The sequence below is a fragment of the Vicia villosa genome, unplaced genomic scaffold (genome assembly GCF_029867415.1).
Source record: "Vicia villosa cultivar HV-30 ecotype Madison, WI unplaced genomic scaffold, Vvil1.0 ctg.001758F_1_1, whole genome shotgun sequence".
NCBI classification, from domain to species: Eukaryota; Viridiplantae; Streptophyta; class Magnoliopsida; order Fabales; family Fabaceae; genus Vicia; species Vicia villosa.
The window spans coordinates 290,689-305,220 of NW_026705718.1; positions in this window are offsets into that span (position 1 = coordinate 290,689).

Here is a 14,532-nt window from a genome sequence, read left to right on the forward strand (position 1 = left end):
AAGAGAGTTTGAAGGGGTAGTATATCCAGAACAGGATTGATGGTAGGTGGAGAGGAAGGAATGGTTATAGGAGAAGATGGAGGTGTAAGAACATGGACAAAAACAGGTGATTCTGATGTGGCTTTTTCTGGTTCAGGTGTAGGGACAACCTCTATTGGTGCAACTTCTGAACGAACAGCAGGAGCAGAATCAGGTTCAGAAATGCATATACCTTTGGAACCTCTCAGAAAAGCTTTGGCCACATCCTCAGTCTTCTTTTGCTTCTTACTCTTCGGCTCTTCAATAATCTTTGCTTTGCCGCTAGAGATTTCTTTCCTTCTGACATATGCCAGAACTTCTGATTGATTCTCAGCCTCTTGAGAGACATTTTCTTCATCAGACTCTTGAAGAATCATCTTCCTTTTTCTTGTTTTCTTCTTCTCAACAGCTTCTTTCCCTTTCTTCTCAAACTCATCAGAGACAGACTTAGCAACCTTTGCAATGACCTCTTTAGAAACATCTTGTTTCTTAGAGACAGCAGAAGGATAATCATGCTTTCTTTTAGTCCTTTCTTCCTTCTTCTTATTTATTTTCATTGGAGCACCCTTCTCTTGATTTTTGAGATATTTATTTTCTTCTTGTGATAACAGATACCTAGTTCTGACTACAGGTACCTCACAGTTGAAGAAAGTTTCAAACTCAGCAAGAACAGGTGCTCTTCTGATTCTTGTATCAGCAAGAGGTTGGGGAGTCTTACTGATAGCCTTAATTACTTTCATCTTCTTAAAAGTGAATGCATTCAGACAAGCCCCAGATGTGACAGCAAGGTCTTTCACAATACCTTCAGATTCCAAGCTTTCAACAATCTTTGAATGCACCAAAAGATTTGAAATAATCCTTCCAAAAGGAATGATTGTTCCACCTTTTTCTCTGAAAGCGTTTCTGGAATCCTTTACTGCTTTCCACAAATGGTTGAAGATGATGTAGATCGCATCAACCTTCTTCTTAGTGGCAATGCAATAAAGAATATACCTTTGCTCATTATTGATGAAATCCGAGGCATGTGTTCCTTTCCTATGGTAGAAACACCCAAGAAGGATCTTTGTCCAGATTTTGTAGACATCTCTCAAATCCTTGACACTTTTTGTTTCCTTGACATTTGGATAGAGAGTGAATAGAACATCTCCCCAATCTGCCCTTTGATCAATCTCAAAAGCCCCTTCAGGGTTTTTCAGATCAAACATCACTCTTAGGATGTTTTCAGTAATAACAACAAACTTTCCATGGACGAAAGAAAGTATTGATTTTGGAGCAACCACAGCATGTGCCCAGAACTCCTTGACAAGATCCGGATAAACTGGGCCAGCGAACTCAGCAAACAACGAGGTCCATCCTTGAAAGATGATGTCTTCTTTAAGATGAAATTCATGTTCTTCAAGGTTGTCAAAATCAACAATAAGTTCACATAGAACTTCTAATTTGTCCTTGGGAATAGAGCATGCAACAACAGGAGTAAGTTGCAAAATTTCTTCTTGGAGATGGTGAGGAACAGATGTATCAACATTTTGGGATGAGAAGGCAGCCATGGATGCAGAATGAACAAAAGACGAACAAGAAAAGAAAACTGGGTTTTCGATTAGGGTTTTAGAAAACGGCTAAGAACTTTTCAAACGAGAGAATGCAAGAAGAAAGAGAGACAAGGGAGCGAAAAAGATATATGATATGATTTGAAAAGAATATAAGGAGACGAATATAAAATAGAGAATGAAAAAGAATAAATAAACAAAATGAATAGTTTCAGAATCAAAAGAAATCATTTTCATTAAATGACGAGTGACTTGAGGAGAGAGATCGTGGTAAAAGAAATGATTTAAAGCAGTTACCTAGGTCGGCGTCTTTTCAACTGCACGCTTCGTACTGACCGTAGAGACACGTGTTCATCATCAGATAATGGATGACAGGTGTGAAATATTCAATAGGCTTTACGCCTTCTGATTCTGATCACTGCTTCTGAATTGATCAAGTTTCTCTTCTGGAAACACTCCTTCTGAAGTGTGCTGATGTAAATCTGAATGATCTTCTGATCCATTATTTCTGATATACACAGCTTCTGGAGATTCACTTCTTTGTTCTGCAGCTTCTGATAAGACAAAACTGTATCTGCAGAAATTCTTAAGCTGCTTTGTTTCATCGGAACCAAGTTTATCAACAAACCAGATATTGATTGATTCTTCTACAATCAATGTTTCAATATTGTATATTCTGTAGCATTTAGAGCATTCAGAATAATCAAGAACGAAACACCATTGCTTTAGAAACAAACAAAACAGATGGTTCCAAGACTAATAAACTTTCTTTTCTGATCTTCTACGAACATAGTTTCTTCAACAGATTTAAGTACCAGAACTTGGAAGACAGTCCTTCTTCCCTTCAAGTGTTGAGACCAACTTGAGTCCAGGTGACATGACATGTTGACTTTTATCTTCTTTGTCGCCAAGAGAATCTGCCAAAGAAATAGTCTTTTTCTTTGGTACCCACATCTTCTTGGGTCCTTTCTTGTTAGTTCTCCTCAAGTTCTGATTGAACTTGGGTTTAACATTGTAAGCAGAAGGAGGAACAGCATGATAATTCTTAATATGAGTTTCATGATATTTCCTAGGTTGTGTCACATGCTTTTTGGTGTGTGTTATGTGAAAAATTTGAGCATGTGAAGTGTGCCTAATATCATGGGAGTGGCCATACTTGAACTGATCATACAATGGCTTGTATGTGATTTTCATTTCATCAACAGGTTCAAGTTTGTATGGGGTTTCACCCTCAAAACCAATGCCGACTCTTTTGTTTCCAGACACAGCATATATCATAGAAGCTAGCTGACTTCTGCCAATACTTCTAGATAAGAACTTCCTGAAACTTAAATCATATTCTTTCAGAATATGGTTTAGACTAGGAGTGGATTTTTCTGAATCAGAAGGAGATCCAACATTATTGGATAATTTTAAAAGTTTTTCTTTTAATTCAGAATTCTCCAACTCAAGCTTCTTTGTTTCAAATTCAAATAGCTTTTTCAGCTTTTTGTATTTGAGACTAATCTGAGACTTGAATTCCAGAAGTTCTGTTAGACTGGAAACTAACTCATCTCTAGTAAGTTCAGAAAATACCTCTTCAGAATCTGATTCTGATGTAGATTCTGATCCGTCATCTTCTGTCGCCATCAGCGCACAGTTAGCCTGCTCATCTTCAGAGTCTGAATCATCTTCTGACTCATCCCAGGTTGCCATAAGACCTTTCTTCTTATGAAACTTCATCTTGGGATTTTCCTTCTGAAGTTTTGGACATTCATTCTTGAAGTGTCCAGGCTCATTGCATTCATAGCACATGACCTTCTTCTTGTCAAATCTTCTGTCATCAGAAGATTCTCCACGTTCAAATTTCTTTGAACTTCTGACGCCTCTGAACTTCCTTTGCTTGTTCTTCCAGAGTTGATTTAGCCTTCTGGAGATCAAGGACAGTTCATCTTCTTCTTCAGATTCTGATTCTTCAGGATCTTCTTCTCTAGCCTGAAAAGCGTTAGTGCATTTCTTGATATTGGATTTTAATGCAATAGACTTACCTTTCTTTTGAGGCTCGTTTGCATCCAGTTCATTTTCATGACTCCTCAGGGCACTGATCAGCTCTTCCAAAGAGACTTCATTTAGATTCTTCGCAATCTTAAATGCAGTCACCATAGGACCCCATCTTCTGGGTAAACTTCTGATGATCTTCTTTACGTGATCAGCCTTGGTGTATCCCTTGTCAAGAACTCTCAATCCAGCAGTAAGAGTTTGAAATCTTGAAAACATCTTTTCAATGTCTTCATCATCCTCCATCTTGAAGGCTTCATATTTCTGGATTAGAGCAAGAGCTTTAGTCTCCTTGACTTGAGCATTTCCTTCATGAGTCATTTTCAAGGACTCATATATGTCATAGGCCGTTTCCCTGTTAGATATCTTCTCATACTCAGCATGAGAGATAGCATTCAGCAAAACAGTTCTGCATTTATGATGATTCCTGAAAAGCTTCTTCTGATCATCGCTCATTTCTTGCCTTGTCAGCTTTACGCCACTGGCATTTACCGGATGTTTGTAACCATCCATCAGAAGATCCCATAGATCACCATCTAGACCAAGAAAGTAACTTTCCAATTTATCTTTCCAGTATTCAAAGTTTTCACCATCAAATACCGGCGGTCTAGTATAACCATTGTTACCGTTGTGTTGCTTAGCAGAGCCAGATGTAGATGTAGACTTTGCAGTTTCATCAGCCATCTTTTACTGAAGCGTTTTTCTCTTCCCGAATCTTTTCTAAACACGGTTAAGTGCTTGCACCTTAGAACCGGTGCTCTGATGCCAATTGAAGGATAGAAAAACACTTAGAAAGGGGGGGGGGTTTGAATAAGTGTAGCTTTAAAAACTTGACCGATAAAAATAAATTGCACAGTTATTTTTATCCTGGTTCGTTGTTAACTAAACTACTCCAGTCCACCCCCGCAGAGATGATTTACCTCAACTGAGGATTTAATCCACTAATCGCACGGATTACAATGGTTCTCCACTTAGTCAGCAACTAAGTCTTCCAGAGTCTTCTGATCACACACTGATCACTCCAGGAACAACTGCTTAGATACCCTCTAAGACTTTCTAGAGTATTCTGATCCACACGATCACTCTAGTTACAACCTGCTTAGATAACCTCTAAGACTTCCTAGAGTATTCTGATCCACACGATCACTCTAGTTCCTTACAACTTAATGTAATCAATTCTAAGAGTATTACAATTGCTTCTTAAAAGCTATAATCACAAACTGTGATATTTCTCTTAACGTTTAAGCTTAATCTCACTAATATATTACAACAGCAATGTAGTGAGCTTTGATGAAGATGAAGATTCTGAGCTTTGAATAGAACAGTGTTTCAGCAAGTTAATATTCACAGAAATTGTGTTTGTTCGTTTTTTTTGCTTCTCATCAGAACTTCATATTTATAGGCGTTGGAGAAGATGACCGTTGAGTGCATTTAATGCTTTGCATGTTCCGTACAGCATCGCATTTAATGTTATACGCTTTTGTCAACTACCTCGAGCCTTGTTCACGCTGTGTCTACTGACGTTGCCTTTAATAGCTTCTAACGTTCCTTTTGTCAGTCAGCGTAGCCTGCCACTTGTACTTCCTTCTGATCTGATGTTTGTGAATACAACGTTTGAATATCATCAGAGTCAAACAGCTTGGTGCAAAGCATCTTCTGATCTTCTGACCTTGAAGTGCTTCTGAGCGTGATACCATCAGAACTTCAGTGCTTCTGATCTCATGTTCTTCTGATGCTTCCATAGACCCATGTTCTGATTCTGCTTCGACCATCTTCTGATGTCTTGCCAGACCATGTTCTGATGTTGCATGCTGAACCCTTTGAGACAAAGCTTCTGAGCGCAGAATTATGCATACTCTTTATATATTTCCTGAAAAGGAAATTGCAATGGATTAGAGTACCATATTATCTTAAGCAAAATTCATATTATTGTTATCATCAAAACTAAGATAATTGATCAGAACAAATCTTGTTCTAACACCTACTTTTTCAAATTTTGTTCTTAGCCACATAAAATTGATGATTAAGAGTGGTTAGCTTAGTTCTTATCATAACACACACTTGGGAGAAAAGTTAGGGCAAGAGAAGAAGAGAAAAACCATTTTTCTTAAGAGAAAATCAAGATTTCCAAACATCTTTCTTTGATCTTCTTGAGTTTGATGTCACTAAATCTTGGATTGTTGCTTGTTGTTGAAGCTTCCATGGATATGGAGGGCTAAGTTTCATCTTGTGTCAAGATTAGAGGTAGTTAGTTTGTAAATATGTACTTTCTTTGATCTATTATGTATGAACTTGGTTAATGATTAATACATGGTGAATATCTTGTTATTTATGTTTCATTTGTTGTTTTGGATCATTATTGAGAGATATGTTTCAAAGCTAGACCTAAAAGATATTCATCTATCAATAAACAAACTCTAGAGATAGATTTGTGAGTTGATATTCACAAGTATCAAGCTTTTAAGATTATCATGTTGATTGTCGGCATGAGAGATCATCTGACGGTGAATATGATAATAATCACGATATTGCTTTAGAGATAAACAGTATCGAGAGGATACGTGATTGTATTAATCATGAATAGGTTCATATATATAATCTTTATAGTACATATGAAGCAAACTAATGAACACTAATCTTGACACAGTTTTACCAAACCGTTTTTAAAACCTAAGTTATTTTCTTAAATTTCTTTTCATGCTATTTATCTTTCATGACACTAAAAACATCCAGAGCCTTAACTCAAAATACACTAAGCTGTAGAACGGCGATAATATCGCATCAATCCCTGAGGAGACGATACTAAAAAAAATACTTATCCTATACTATCTAACATGAGTGCATATTAGTGTATATTACCGGATGAGTGAAAAACATAATAAATATAATGTGTAAATAAATTGTTCGACTAATTAAATAATATATCGGATGAGTGAATATTACCGGATGTACGAGTGCATATTAGCGACGCCTAGTTGTTCTTGCGTAAAAATCTCTTCCAAGTCATCTATTGCAATATGTGACATGAATTCAACACCAAAGATACCTTCCTCCATATTGATTTGACGGAGAGCACCTTCCTTCAAATCGGATATATCAACAAGTGTTCCGAGAGTCGTCCGGTATCGAGCCACAAAAGCACCACCTTTTTTTGCCGCTTGCTTCGGAGGACCCTTAGGTGGTACGCTACGAACTTCCTGTGTCACTTGTTGTGACCCCCGAGCAGATGCCTAAAAATCATATAACGATCGATAAAATATAAAATCATGAAATTTAGATTCAAATTATATATTAACTCCTTAAATGTACCTCTTTTAGTGATGCAACAGACTCCTCCTCCTGTAAAATCCCTTTGCCCTTAATTGCGGGTTTTGTAGGAGCAGTCTAAAATTAAAATGTAAAAAATAATTAACGTAACGGTGCAGAATTGACATTCGAAAACTAAATGATTCATAATGGTTTTGAATATACCTCATCACCAATGATAATGAGCTCTGAGGGCCATGCAACAAATGACCCTATTGCATCTCGCATCAATGTTGTCTCTGAGACCATGTCAGGTACCGGTAGCACCGCATCATGATCTAATACAACATCAACTGATACTTTCAGGTGTCCATCCGGGAGCGGTCTATGGTGAAGTAAATCTCCCACAGTGTTGTGCACTTTTCCTTTGCCAACTAGGCGATAATACGGTGCCGATAAGTATAGTTGGCAAGAAGAAATGCCCTAAACCAATAGTAAATATAAAGTCATTATCGTTAATAAAATAGAACAATTTGTAAGGAAAAGAAATTTATAATTACCTCAGGAAGTTTTCTTTGACAGTTGAAACTAGCTTTATCACTAGTTTCTTTCACCGATGCAGTATTGCACTTTTCTCTCATATACATATCTTTATCTCTTTGCAATTCAGAGACTTGTACTTGCAATTCCTGCAATTTTTGCAACACTTCTTGATTGGTAGGATTTCTTCTCCTAGGATGCTTGTAAAAAGAGGTTGGAGTCACACCATGACCCTTACCCCTCACCCGACCGGGATACTCAGGAGCATCTAGTGCTCTACTAAGTACGCTCCTATCATCCTGGTCCTCACCGGTGGACACCGATTGCGACAAGGTCTCCTGTAATTCATTTACATTTCAATAATGATTAGTGGAGATAAAAAATCATTTATATATTAAAAAACATTTGATTTAATTAAAGACACAATATTATACTTACACATTCAGTATAAACTCTCTGAACATCGGGATCGACAGCTTGATTCTTGCCCACACGAGCTTCCTTCCACAACACATGTACAGGAAGTGAAGTTTCCTCACTTTTAGTCTCCTCTAACTATGCATTGACACAAATGATAAAATCGTCAAATAAAACACATTTAGACAATTAATTAAAACGCATTTCTATTTACTTACAATTTTATCCTCTAAGCGTGCATATCCCAAACGCCCTTTTTTGTATGGATACGCGGGTTTGGATGCTCTCGCACTATTCGTGGCACTCCTTTTCCGAAAATCTTCATCTCTTTGATTTACAAACTCAACCCAATCTTTTTCATCAATGAAGATCTCATACTTTTTTGGCCGTCCCGGTGCCTCTTCAAGAAAGTTTCCATCTTTATCCTTAAGATAGGTGTTTGTCAAAAAAGCTTTCCACCCTCTATATCTTTTTCCGGCCAAACTAAGTATGTAGCGTCTACGATCATCTGGTATCTCAAAAGTCCTCTGCAAAAAAACATACGCATAGTGTGTTAGTATAAGTAATTTAAACAATTTATCGTCAAGATAATAACAACAACCATATATGATATATACCTGAAGCTCGTCCCAAATCGTTTTTTTTCCGCATCCAACTCTTCGCTTTTCAGATTCCATTTAGCTACGGAGACTGGAATATGCATACGAACAAGTGTACCAATATAGCTTGTCAACTTTGCAGAATTAGGACCAATTGGTTGGTTTTCAGAATTCCATTCCAAATGGTATACTAATCCTTGGTCTCTATGTCGAATGATTCCCTTCATAATGGTGATGCCTCGTGCAACTTCTTTTGCTTCAGTATCAGGTGGAGCATTTGTATCCGGAGCATCTCTTTCTTGAGCATCTCTTTCTTGTGAGTTTTCTTGTGAGTTTTCAGGTGGAGCATCTCTATCCAGAGCCATTGAACCTGTATCAAACAAACTAAAGCACATTAGTACACTATTAATAAGCTAACAATCTATACAAGTCAAATGGAAGTCAAACCATGCATGTACAAGTAAATCGATAACGAAATCGGTACAAATCAAAATAAGCGTCAAAAAAGAAAGTTGTCAGAATTGAACGAAATTTACATGGCTATGGTAAAACGTCCCCACAGACTCAAAAATAAAGTCGGTTTTCCGAAATTCAGACCCTAAGCTCGACTTTTGATTACGGGCAGAAGCAAAACCGATAAAAAAACAGTCCCGAAATGTAAAGATAAGTGCATGAGCAGCTCCGGAATCGTCAAAATAGTATAGTTACATGTAAAGAAGTCGACAAACGGATACATGGTTCAAAAGTTATGTACAAAACGAGAATATGCACCAAAATTGAATAAGTACTATACTATTGAGTAAAACAATCGGTACAAATTGAATAAAGCAAATTAGTCGGAATATGTATACTATTACCTTTATCACTAACGTCTCTTTCTTTTCTTGGTAGGATTGTGTTCTACGCGTCTCTTAACAACGCGGACGGTTGGATTGATCCAAATACCCTCATTATGATCATTTCTAGTACAAGATTCATTCTCATTTTGATCGTTTCTTGTACAAGATTCAATGCCAACACCAATATCACCTTGATCTTCAATGTTTTCATCAACTATTTTGTTAGATAAAAGCACTATAGACCATTTCGTACTTGTCGGATCATTGACATAGAACACTTGTTTAGCTTGAGAGGCTAGAATGAAAGGCTCATCTTTGTACCCTACCCTATTGAGATCCACTTGCAAAAATCCTGACTTATCCATTCGTATGCCACTATTATTTTCAACCCACTTGCAACCAAATACAGGAATCTGAAACTTCGCGTAATCAAACACCAAAATGCGCTCGATAACCCCAAAATATGACAAATTTGCAAATTTCGGATTTAAGTCATTCGCACTTGATATGTGCATTGCTTCAGCTACCAAGGTAACACCACTATTTTGCATAGTACTTTTATCATCCTGTTCTTTGGTATAAAATGTGTATCCATTAATTGCGTATGCGCTATAAGAAAGCACAATTACACTTGGACCATAGGCTAAACATCTCAACCTTTCTGTTATTGAAGCAGGATCTGAACGATACTTTGAATAAATATGATCCCTAAACCACGGTATGAAACTTCGATTGTGCTCTCGTACTATCCAGTTCTCATTTCTATTTGGATTTAAATCTCGGAGAATAACCTTGTGCATTTTAACATACGGCTCAACCTCAATCTCATTGTGCAGAACATACAAGTGCGCTTGATCCCGTTCGACCATTGATACTGTCACAACTTTATTTCCATCTAGCCTTTTTCCTTCTTTTTTTTTGACAATATGAGATTTGGGGAGTCCAATTGATTGAACATTTGACAGATATTCAGTACAAAACTCAACCGCTTCTTCAACAACGTATCGTTCGGCAATACAACCCTCCGGTCGACTTCTGTTTTTCACGTACCCTTTTAATATTTTCATATAACGTTCAGCAGGGTACATCCATCTCATATAAGCTGGTCCGCACAATTGTGTCTCTTTCACAAGATGAACGACTAGATGAACCATTATGTCAAAAAAACGAGGGAGGAAAATACATTTCAAGATCATATAAAGTAACAACTATCTCTTTTCGCAATGTTGGTAAGATCGCGGGATCGACCACCTTACTGCAAATTGACCTGAAGAAGAAACACAACTTAGTTATTGCGCTTCTTACTTTTTCTGGCAGAATAGAACGTATACCTATTGGTAAAAAATGTTCCATTATAACATGGCAATCATGCGTCCTCAAACTCTTTAACTTGAGGTCTTTCATGGACACAAGTCTTCTAATATCTGAAGAGTAGCCTTCTGGAACTTTAACTTCACTGAGGAACTTACACAATGTTTTCTTCTCCTTTCTAGATAGAGTGTAAAAAGCAGGTGGCAGATATGTTCGTCTTCCTTTCGTCACGGGTCCCAATTCAGTTCTCATTCCCATGTTTACCATGTCCTTCCTTATGTTAAGGCCATCCTTAGACTTTCCTTGTATATTGAGTAACGTACCTATGACGCTTTCAAATACATTTTTTTCAATATGCATAACATCCAGGAAATGTCTTACGTACAACGACTTCCAATATGGAAGTTCAAAAAAAATTGACTTCTTCTTCCACCCACCCTTGACAAGTGAATGTGCAAAAGGCTTGCCAAACTGAGTGCTCATATCTTTCACCTTTTCAAAAATTTGATCACCTGAGAAAAAAGGCGGGGCTGTACGATGTTCGGCCTTTCCATTGAATGCTTTTCTCCACCCACGGTAGTGATGATTAGAATTTAAGAATCTACGATGGCCGAGAAAGACATTCTTCTGACAAAGCTCCAATCGTGTCGTATCGGTTTCATCTTCACAAACAGGACACGCCTTTTGACCTTTATTGCTGTACCCGGATAGATTTCCGTATGCTGGAAAATCATTAATTGTTCCAAACAACATCGCCCTCAAGTTGAAACTTTCCTTCCTATACCCATCGTAAACCTCCACACCGTTCTCCCACAAAAACTTTAAATCTTCGATTAAGGGTGCCAAGTATACGTCTATGTCATTCCCTGGTTGTTTAGGCCCAGAAATTAGCATAGATAACATCATGTACTTAAGCTTCATACATAGCCACGGAGGTAGGTTATAAATCATAAGAATCACAGGCCATGTGCTATGCGAGATACTTTGAATACCATGCGGGTTCATTCCATCAGTAGACAATGACAACCGAAGGTTTCTTGCTTCTTTTCCAAATTCAGGATAATCAGTATCAACTTTCATCCATTGTGGTGAGTCTGCCGGATGTCGCAACTTTCCATCAATAATTCTTTCATCTGCATGCCAAGTCAAGTGTCTTGAATCGGTCTCACTACGATACATGCGTCTAAATCTCGGAATTATAGGAAAATACCATAAGACTTTAGTAGGAGACAACTTTTTCTTATATCGAGGGGCACCACATTTAGGACACTCATTCAACGCTGCATACTCGTTTCGAAACAAAACGCAATCATTTGGACATGCATGTATCTTATCATAGCTCATGCCAATAGAGGACAACATCTTTTTGGCTTCATACGTTCGATTGGGAAGAACATTATCCTTTGGTAGCATATCTTTCATAAGGGCTAATAACTCTGTGAAACTTTTATCCGACCATCCATTGTCCGCCTTTAAGTTGTACAACTTTAACACCGCAGACAATCTTGTGAATTTTGAACAACCATCATACAACGGTTTCTCTGCATCGCTTACCAACCTCTCAAACATTTTGGGACAATCCTCAAGATCTTCTTCAAGCGCTTATGCAATCTCTTCGACTCGATCGCAATCGTATGTGTCTGTGCAATCGTCGTTTGAAGCATACTTCCTATTACACCTCGACTCAGCATTCCCGTTACTTTTCTCACCATGCATTGTCCAACATGTATAACTTCTATCAATTCCAAACCGTAGTAAATGGGATGCCAACTTATTCCCGTCAACCTTACCCCCATAACAACAACCCAAGCAAGGACACGACATTCAAAGCGGGTCTTCGGAGTGCGCAACCGCAAACTCAACGAATTCCCATACCCCTTTCTCGTACTCTTTCGACAATCGGTTTGAATTCATCCATGTCTTATCCATGTCTTAATTAATCTAAACAAAAACGGTCAAACTTTCACTCTTCACAAGTAACCCCTATGGCGAATTCAATTCACAAAGTTAGTAAGTTCATCACTTAACGATTAACGAAATTGACATCAAGAATATTCCACATGTTGGAATAATGAGTATTACTTAATATAATCTAAAAGTTACAAAGTTAGTAAGTTCATCACTTAAAAATCAGAGAATATTCCACATGTCGGAATTATTAGTATTACACTCATGTCTTAATTAATTAAGCTAAACAAAAACAACTAATTATTAAGGAACAGAACGGTATAATGCGTTTTTGTCAAAACGCAAAGGATACACGGAATGAATCAGAAGCAATAAAACGCAACATATTACTTTGGCGAGAGAGAACAATTAATTACCTGTATAATAGTAAGCAACTTCTAGACCCACACAATGTAAGATTCTTGAATGAGATCAAACTTCACTCTTCACAAGTAACCCCTATCTAGCAAAGATATTCCTAAAAAATATAAAATAAAAAACTTAATTGAAGAGTATAAAAATTAGGTCATAATCCATAGCTTAAAAAAATCAGCATTGTATCATTATGTCAAATGCATTCAAATTCAAGTAAACTCACAAACTAACACAATTTTCAAACCAAAAATGAAACAAGATGCAAGAAGTCACATTGTACCATGAGAAATTGGGTTCAAAACAAGTTCTAAATCCCTAAACCAACATCCCGGACAGCCATGATATACGTATAAATTGGCTCTCAAAATTCACTTCAAACAAGTTCAAGATGAAAGAAAGTAAACTCAACCATAGCCAAAAGATCTATCGATCAACCAAAATCATGCATATTCAAATATCAAAGCTCAACGATGTCTTTAGAATCAAAATCAAATAATATCAATACAAAATATGACTTAATTCCACTTCAAAACATGAGATCAATTCCAACCACCTTTGAATCAATTAACTTAGAAACCGGGAAGCCACTACACCAACCTATTAACGCATACTTAAGTTCACTTCAAACATGTCTTACACAACGAACTCGGGCAGCCATGAACATGAACCAAAACCAAAACTCAAAGAGAAGCACAATATCATTCAAACCCAATCTAATACAATATATGGATTATCAAACACTTAGCAAAAAGAACCACCAATAGTTATACTCAAACCCGACACATAACTATGCTAATGTGAGTATTAGCATAGAAAACGATTGCATTCATCTTTCAAATGTAAAAAACAGTGCCATTATCCAATGCCCAGTTACAACATAGAAGCAGAAGAGAACACCTAATATACTACACAACCAAATTCTTTACAGTTACACATTCCTAGAGAAAACTACAAAATCACAAGAAAACATATTGGCGATATCGCGAATAACCAATAAATCGTGTACCTTCGTCTTCGTTTTCTGGGCAAGTGTTGTTCTTCGTTATAGCTTCGTCTTCTCTTCGTATTTGTTTTTCTGGGTGGTTTTGAGGATGAGATACGGTCTTCTCGAATTCGTATTCGTTCTAGCTTCGTCTTCGTCTTCTCTTAATAGATGGCAGCGTTTCTATGGAGTTTCTATGGAGTTTCTATGGAGTTCTTCGTAGATGGCAGTGTTTCTTCGTTCTGGGCAGCAATGGCAGTGAAAGAAAATTAGGGATTATGAAACAGCTATTATTTGGATTTTAAAAATTTTAATTGACGAAACAGCTATGAAAGCGCTTTTAGAAAGCGCTCTGGTAGCCCTGCCTTTACCAGCGCTTTTTAGGGTAAAAGCGCTTTCGTACCCCCCCTTTAAGAGCGCTTCTGAAAGCGCTTTCATAAGCCACCTATAAGAGCGCTTTTTGAAAGCGCTTTCGTACCCCCCTATAAGAGCGCTTTTAGAAAGTGCTTTCGTACCCCCCCCTTTAAGAGCGCTTTTTTTGCGTGTTTTTTTATTTTGTTTTTAGCGAAACCTATGCCAGCGCTTTCTCTAAAAAGCGCTTTAGTAGGGGTGCTGCTAAAAGACAAATTTGGCATAGTGTTGGAAAATAATATTTCAAAAGTGTGTTGAGTTAT